This window comes from Taeniopygia guttata, chromosome 8, assembly GCF_048771995.1.
Source record: "Taeniopygia guttata chromosome 8, bTaeGut7.mat, whole genome shotgun sequence".
Classification (NCBI taxonomy): domain Eukaryota; kingdom Metazoa; phylum Chordata; class Aves; order Passeriformes; family Estrildidae; genus Taeniopygia; species Taeniopygia guttata.
This window is the reverse complement of record NC_133033.1, coordinates 24,973,599-24,980,715: the sequence shown is the minus strand read 5'-3', so window position 1 is coordinate 24,980,715 and position 7,117 is coordinate 24,973,599. Positions and strand designations below refer to the sequence as shown.

The window sequence follows — 7,117 nt, the reverse complement described above, 5'->3', positions numbered from 1 at the left end:
TTAGTTTAATGGAGAGTTCAGGGTTCTTAAATCAAGACAGGCTTTTGGGTTCTCATATTTAATAGAGCAATACCCCAGCCACATGTGCCTGAGCTGCAAAGAAAGATGGATAATGAGCTCCTCCATCCGCTGAAGGAATTTTAAAATCTATGGTGGACTACATTCCAATGGAGCACATCAGACAGGAATTAATGCAGGATCATTTGTCTGTCATAGCCAATGTTCAAAGGAAAAGTGCAGAGACTGAGCAGGGATATTCACAGCTCCAGCTGTGGGAGGGCTGATGAGATGTGGGATGAATGGGGGGAGAAAAGAGAAAGGACCACTTGATAGATAGAGAGATTTCCTTCCAGGCCCAAAGGGCTGTTTGGAGACATGAAAGACTTTCATGGCTGGTGCAGCATCCACCTAACAAATCCCAGCTAGGTCTCACTGGAAGGAGCATGTCTGCATAGTCCTGCTCAATTCTTAAAAGAAATTCCATATCAGAAAGACACTGAATCTCACTGAATCCAAACTGCCTTGGGTTGGAAAGGACCTCAAAGTTCATCCCATGCCACCCCCTGCCATGGACAGGGACACCTTCCACTATCCCAGATTGCTCCAACAACACTTCCAGGGAGCCAAGGGTAGCCACAGCCCCTCTGGGCACCCTGTGCCAGGGCCTGCCCACCCTCCCAGGAGGAACTGCTGTCCAATATCCCATCTAGCCCTGCCCTCTGGCAGTTGAAAAAATGCACTATTTTCCTTCTACCATATTTTCTCCAATCTCTCCTGTAATTTGCTTCATTCTTTGTCAAATTACACAGTCTTTACTGAATTTATGGTGTTGGTGATGGTGCAGTCCTCCAGAGAAACAGCAGGATCAGTAATCTTCACTTTCCAGAGAGAAAACATGGCCTGGGAATGGTTTTGAGCAGCTCTGTAGAGATGTACTACCGATGACCTGAGGGAATTACAGGTGTAATGTGGTCTGTATGATCTGAGCTGAGTTAAGAAACATTAATTACAGGCATTGAGGCAGTAAATTAGTTTATACACCTTGCTGGTTTTGTACAAAGAGTAATTGTTCTCTGTGTATGTTGCAAAGATAAAAGTCTGAAATGTACTTGATATTTTTGGCAATATGAATTGTGTATTTGTGCTAAACCAGATCAATATGTGAAGTGTTTATTTTCTAATGATAAAGTAATTTTCTTCTATTCCTCCTCATTTTCTTATTTTTCTTAGTGATCTTAAGATCCTCATATTGCTTCCTTTAGATGGAATTATGGGATTCATATCCTGTATACTTTTGCCTCATTCAGACAAAAAGCAGAGTTCTTTAATTATTTTTTTAAGTCATAAGCTTAAGATGAAATCTTTAGCTTGTAATATGTTACATAATTATTGTGAAGCCAGTAAAGAACAGAAATTATAGACTGTATTTCAGCAGATAAGCAAGTAGTGAAGTGAAATGAAATGAAATGAAATGAAATGAAATGAAATGAAATGAAATGAAATGAATAAATGAATAAAAAAAAATGGCTTGGTTCCCTTAAACTAACTTAAAATGTAATGTGACCCAAAAAATTCATGGTTTTGTGTAAAAAAGGAAATGCAGCCAAGTAGGTTTTTTTTTTTTTTTCAGATGCAACACCGATTGTGTAATGGAAAGTTACACAAAATGTGTCAAACTCAAAATAAAAATTTGGGATAAATCCTCCCTCAAAAGTAATTGTTGGTGATGGGTTTTGACTTGAAAAAGAGCATGAGAAGGGAAAGAAAACTTGAGGACAAGTTGGTTACTTCCTTTTTCTCCCAGAAAAGATATTATTGCTGGAATTACAATAACAACATGCAGGGAATGCTATCAACCCCAGATGCAATGAGTTTAGCTCCCAAATAATGAAATTTGGGTACAATCAATACAACATTTGGTGAGTTTTTCATGTTATATGAAAGATGTTGGTACATCCAGTGAAGCATTTGGCTGAGGCTCAGGTGAAACGCTGAGCAAACCTGGTGACAAAGTGACAGCGACACTACTCAGCTTGACTGATCTCTATTAGTTTTTGAAAGCCCCAAACCCTTCATCCTGTAAAGAATTTAGATAGAAAGAGGAAAAGTCCCTGACAACTGCAAAAAGACAATTACAGACTAACTCACCTCCAGGAAAAGTGTTTTTGCAACTTCTAATTGGAGATTTAGTTAAGATCTGAATCAAGAGGGTTTATATTCCTTCTGCATATTCTATTTTAATTGCTTTTTACAGGCTGGCTGGAAGTGTCATGAGGTACAGAGTTATAATTTGAAGATATTATAAATTTTCCTTTGGGAAGTGGAAAATGCCAGCAGCAGAGGGGAGCAGGGAGAAGGCAGTGCTCCAAAGGAATGCCTCCATTCGGGCAGGTGCCTCTGGGAATTCAGTGCATTGCTGCCTTTACCCATTTTAAACTCATCCCTTTGTTCAATTAGTGGAAGGTACATTTTCCTTTCTTTTCCCTCATTTTATGTGATCAGTCAAAAGAGAGCACCTAAAGAACTGTTAAGGGCAAAAATGTACCTTGGGCTTCATGCAAATGAGATCTGGGCTCTGCATTTTAATGAGTGAAGCCTGTAAACTTTGTTCTTGCTCATTAGCTGGAAGATGTGTCAAGACGTGGAAGTGCAATGGACACTGACAGTAAATGAAGTCCAGGGGCCTTGGGGCTGCGTCTCAATTTCCCAGAGTTTTCGTTGCTCTTTGCAGCCCCTGCTATGATACAGCAGTGATGATACCAGCCAGGCTTGGCAGAAATTACTGTAAAAGCTGTAACTTTTATAATGAATCCCAAGTTCTTACCAGAGGTTGTAATAATATCCTTAGTACTTCCACAGCCCCTCATAAAAAAACATTCTGCAGCGAGTTGTTCTCTATTAAATTGTTAGACAATCTTTTATTAAAACAGTCTGAAAGCTTCCTGGAAAGATTAAAATGAAACAGTGAGGTAGGTTTAATCCTGGGCTGTTGGGAAGGTCAGCATTTGGGAGGATAACCCGTTTTGCAGGCAGGTGCAGTGCTGAGGGAGGGAGCCCGTAACAGCGTTAGCGCCGTACGACCCGCAGCGCCTCGGAAGAGCGTTCGGTGTGCCTCAGCAAAAATTCATTCCAGAAGAATTCAATCACTTCTTGGGAGAACTTTCTGACGTGAGAAAATAATTGAGTGCTTGACATCCAGCTTCAGAGGTCAGCCACTGAAAAGGCAATATCTTGGCAATAAATTGGGATGAAATTGTCGAATTTGAGTTGCGAGGCGAGTTTGCGGTTTTATGGAGCAGATGGTTCAGGTGATGTGGGGTTCAGGGAGTGCTTTCCACTCAGACAATAGCACACCCAAAGCAAGGTGTTTGTGTGGGTTTTCCCATCCTGGTGGGTTTTAAATTAACCATTTCAGACTGAGTTGAGCACTGCAGAAGTAGGCTGAGCTGGAGCTTCACTCAAGACAGGGGAGACTGCTTTTTTTTAAGTCAATCCTGTTGGTCCACAGCTTTGTGTGCTTTTTCTGTAGGGGAAAAAATGGGTCAAATAAAAAATATTATCTCCTTTTCACAGTGTGGTCTATTATACACTTAGAAATTATTATGGCTATGGAATCATAGAATCATTAAAACTGGAAAAGACCTCCAAGATTGTCAAGTCCAACCTTCAACTGATTGCTACGTGCCCAGTAAGCCATGTTGTAAAGTCCCACATCTGCCCAGTTTTAGAGCACTTCTGTGTATGGCAAATCCACCCCTTCCCTGGGCAGTTTCTTCCAGTGCTTGGCCAGCTTTTCGGTGAGGAAATGTTCCCTAATATCCATCCTGAACCTCTTCTAGTGCGCGGGGCCTTTCCCCTTGTCCTACCACTGGTTACCTGGGAAAAGGGCCCTTCCCTTGCTGGAAGCTGGAAAAGCACCTGCACTAATTCAATTGCAGGTGTTATCTAGTCTAACTCTGGTGCTATCTTCATTGATGAGTTGGCAAAAAAAATCTTAGCAATCAGGTATTTTATAGGATTTCACTGGTGACTTTTAAAACAAATGACATTGCAGACCCTTGCAGACACAAATAGGAGCTTTAGCATCTTCCTTTGGTAAGTTTCCATATTTTATTTTACTTTGTTCCTTCTTTGGAAAGGGAGCAAATAAAAGGTGTAGAAATTTTTCTTAGCCAGCTTAAGTGAGATTTCTACCTATCTAGTTACAATCCTAGAGTAAAGCAACATTCTCCGGTCTGCCCAGTGCCCTATTGCCCAACCAAATTGTGGAACAGGTAATAGTCCTTTATGTCAGTGAAATATCACATCTCTCCTGTTCACAGGCAGTTTCAGTCCTACTCTGCAGTGGTCCAGAAGGGAGAAAGGCAGTTTTGTGTCTGCATCCTGTCATAGGGGAGGTATTCAGGTGCATTTGACGCTGCTATTAGGAAGCCAGAAAAAGCAACAGTATGTTCCTTTTCTGTATTCTAAATTCCCTTCAGGAATGAAGGGATTTGTTTTTGCAAAGTGATGTTTTACATCTGCCTGTCATGATGGAAAAGGGGGGAGCAGTTTTAAACTAAGAAAAGGAAGGTTTAAATGGGATATTTGTGAGGAATTGCTCTCTGTAAGGATGAGGAGGCCCTAGCACAGAGAAGCTGTGGCTGCCCCTGGATCCCTGGCAGTTCCAAGGCCAGGCTGGGAGTAACCTCAGCTAGTGAAGGTGTCCCTGCCCATGGCAGGGGTGGCACTGGATGGGATTTAATGTCCCTTCCATCCCAAACCATTCCATGATTCCATGATGTAACCAAACATCAGCGCAGATTCTGAATGATGAAAGACCATAATCCCATAGACCAGGGAATAGCCTTAAAAATTCCATATGAAGAATATTTAATTGATGGAAGTATTTTACATGTCAAGAAAGGTAATCCCTGTTCTTTTAGGAAAAAATACGTTTATGGCTCTTTTGAGTACAATTTTTCTGGTTTTTTTCAGACACTCAGAGGATAATCTGACATAGGAAATTTGAGCATTTGCTATTCTAACATTGCAGCTTTGATTTTCTGATGAATGTGAGATCATAATTTCACTTTTTTTTTTTTTTTCTTATATTACTGCTTTCTGGTGCTTATCATGAAGTCTTCATCAATCTTTACCCAGATTTAAATGTGGATTTGGACTGCATGGCTGCAATAATGCCACGTGTTCTTTGTTTTTCTAAATATATTCCACTACTTGAAGCAAATCCTTTGCTTCTGTTCTGGAAAAGATCATAAATTTCATTTTCTTAACCTTAACCAGAAGAGGTTGTTTCTTTTCCTTTGGGATTACAGTAACATTCAGTGTTGACATCTGTGACTTTTTTCTTGCAACTCCCACTGCGAAAACAGCCACGGAGAACAATGTGAAAAGCCCTTTTTTTGTAAGAACCCTCAATTATTTTCCATGGCATTTCAAGAATCCTGTTATTCAACTTTCAAAGCTTGTTGTAGAATCCAAACCCAGAAACTATCAGCGCAAATGCTACATCTAATTTTCCTATCACATTCACCTCACAGCACAGGAAATCAATCCATCAGGAAGGGGAAGATTTGAAAATAGATGGCAGTGGCAATCCAATAAAAACCATAAATAAACAGGGGGAAACACCCCGTGTCAAGTGCGGATTTTCAGAATTACTAAATATATATAAACAAACCTGCATTGTGATTTGGGTAGCACTGAGATCACAACTTCAGGGGTTTCACAGCATATAAATTCAAAACTGGGAAGAGGAAAGAAAAGAAAGTCGTAAAAAAGAATTACCCAAAATTCTTGGAATCACTGATAATAATAATAATCATCATCATCATCACTGTGATTTTATCAGGCTGGTAAATTCTAAAAACCTAATTAATAAAAATATCATGGTAACTACATTTTCAATGTTTTTCCCAAAGATTTTTTGAGCAGCAGAGTCGCTGGGGGCTTTCTTTGTTTGTCTGCTTTTTGCTCAAGAAATCCACAGTATCCAAAAGAGTCCTCCAAGGATTCAATAATGCAGACAGTTTCTGCTCCAAGTACTTCCAGCAATTGTTGGCATCTTTTAGGACTGTCTGGCTGGAATTTATTAACATATATAGCCAGAGCTCTCTCCTCTATTGAAAGGCAATATAACACACGTTCCCTGACAGATTAAAGCAAGCTGCACTATAAATTGTGCAGATTGAGCCCTCTTACACAGCTTATCCTAATCATAACTCTGCCATTTGCTTCTCATGACAGGATAAAAATAAAAGTACCATAAAACCAAAATAAAATAGACAGTCTGCCATTCCTCCTTTAGAAAACATTTGTCAGAATCTCTTCAAAAATAATTGGGAAGAAAATGTGCTGAATTCTGCAATTTATTGAGTCATTTTTAAAGCTTGTCCAGGCATGTTAAAAGGCTGCATTCTTTATACCAGCTAGCTAGGAAGAGGATGTATTTTACATTGTCAAAATCCTTTCAGAATTTGGTTTTTTTTTACCCTTAAGAATAACTTTCCCCTGACTTTAAACTTAAATATTTATCCAGTGAGCAAGAAACAGTGAAACATTTAGGTTCACTCACCATGCCAGCCTTCAGTGATCTAAACCCTGCTTTCCCCTGCAATTTTTCTATAGTCTCACAAATTACTCATCTTTTTCCCTTTCTGCAGTCTCTGCATTTGAACTGTTGCTGCTAAGGAAAGCACTGTGAAAGGCTTCTTTTGCTGGATATATATATATATTAAAAAGGAAGCTTATAACATATTCTTCAGCCTTTTTTAAGGAGAACTCTGAACTCTTCTGGCACCTTCAGCAAGGGCAGTTGCTTTTCCATCTTGGTGAGGAAATGGCCACTCTGCAAAGGATGAATTCTGGAAAGTCAATATTCAGCTGTAATCACAAAGATTGATATCTGGGAGGTGTTGTGACAGTCTAGTGAGAGGGGGAGACAGAAATATTTAAAACAAGGATTGGTTTAAATATCTCTTTGTAGAGCTGGGGTGATGGGGAAAGAAGCCAGCTTCAAAACTGTGCTGCACCAATGGAGAAGGCACAGGTCAGCTCTGAGCACACCATGTGAGATGAGTGGAGGTTGTCCCATCTGAGCTCAGGTCTGTGCAGCAAG

The 7,117-nt window shown here is 40.0% G+C and overlaps 1 long non-coding RNA gene across 1 annotated transcript; it reads right to left on the bottom strand.

The window, feature by feature from the left end:
- Window positions 1–2,531: 2,531 nt before the first annotated feature.
- LOC140684661 (uncharacterized) lies at window positions 2,532–6,844 on the bottom strand. Its single transcript, XR_012057253.1, has 3 exons — window positions 6,575–6,844; window positions 5,681–5,746; window positions 2,532–3,523 (listed from the first exon to the last, which is right to left on the bottom strand). It is a non-coding gene; the product is annotated as an uncharacterized lncRNA (long non-coding RNA).
- Between the last annotated feature and the right edge of the window lie 273 nt (window positions 6,845–7,117).